The following is a 1,163-nucleotide window of genomic DNA, read 5'->3' as shown; positions in this document are numbered from 1 at the left end:
GTATCTGGGCTCTACTGCCTCTAGTGCTAATGGGGAGAGCACATCGGAGCACTGACTCTGGAACCACACTGCCTGGGTTTGACTCTTGCCTCTGTCCTTAGTAGCTGTGCAACCTTGAGTAAGTTACTTGACCTCTCTGTGCTTTCATTCCTTGGAATATGGAGGTAATAATAGTACCACTGTTAAGGTTGTTGTGAGAATTAAGAAACATTACTATACGTAAAACTCTTAGAATACACTCTGACACATAGTGAGCATACAAAAAAGTGATTCATTCTTCTTTAATTCAACAAATGTTTACAGTTTCTATGTTAGAAACTGACAAAGCAGCTGTGAAATGATTTACAGTCCCTGCCCTCATGGGACGGAAAGCCTAGCCCCCAACTATCCCTTCTTGGTCCTTGTCAATGGCTGAGCCAAAAGAAGGCTTCGGTGTGAATTCTCGGGGCTATGAAAAGAACTACAGGTCTTTTCTCTGCTTTCGTTTTTCTTGACTTACCTTCTGCAGACTGCAGGTAATTGAGAGTTGTTGGGCCATTCTATAAAAGGCTTACAGATTTGAGGATACTCAATCAATGCTGAATAATAACACGAGAAATGTATAATGTATAAACAGATTCTGTTGGGGTCTTCACATTCCTTCATCTCATTAATATATATGGGAGTGCGCTTCCGCAGCTTCGCTCCCTGGTGCAGACTGTCCTCAGGTCGGCAAGGAGTGGGCAGGCCCTGCAGAGTCCCACCTGAGGCCTGGCGAGGCTCAGATGCAAGCTCAGGATCCAAGCAGGTATCTTCTTTGTAATTTCCAATGGGTTTTCTTGGACTTGAGAAGAGACCCTTCGCCGACCTCTCACCATGTGTCAGGCCTGGTACTAAGCACCTCCTTATGTTATTTTGCTTTATCCTTCAAACAACCCTGCAATGTAGGTTCTATTGGCTTCTCTAAGTCACACATGTAACAATTTGCTCAAGCTTACTCAGTACAGCCGGTATTCTAATTCAGCCACGGCATCCACTACCATGTCTCCCCTCTAACAAACCTCTCGCAATCTCCAATACACTTGCTTTTCTAGAAAATTTGAGGCCACCATCTTCTACATTAAAAACAAAGCAGGCCAGGCACAGGGGCTTATGCCTGTAAAAATCCCAGCACTTTGGGAGGC

This window comes from Macaca nemestrina, chromosome 1, assembly GCF_043159975.1.
Source record: "Macaca nemestrina isolate mMacNem1 chromosome 1, mMacNem.hap1, whole genome shotgun sequence".
NCBI classification, from domain to species: domain Eukaryota; kingdom Metazoa; phylum Chordata; class Mammalia; order Primates; family Cercopithecidae; genus Macaca; species Macaca nemestrina.
Note: the sequence above shows the minus strand (reverse complement) of the source record.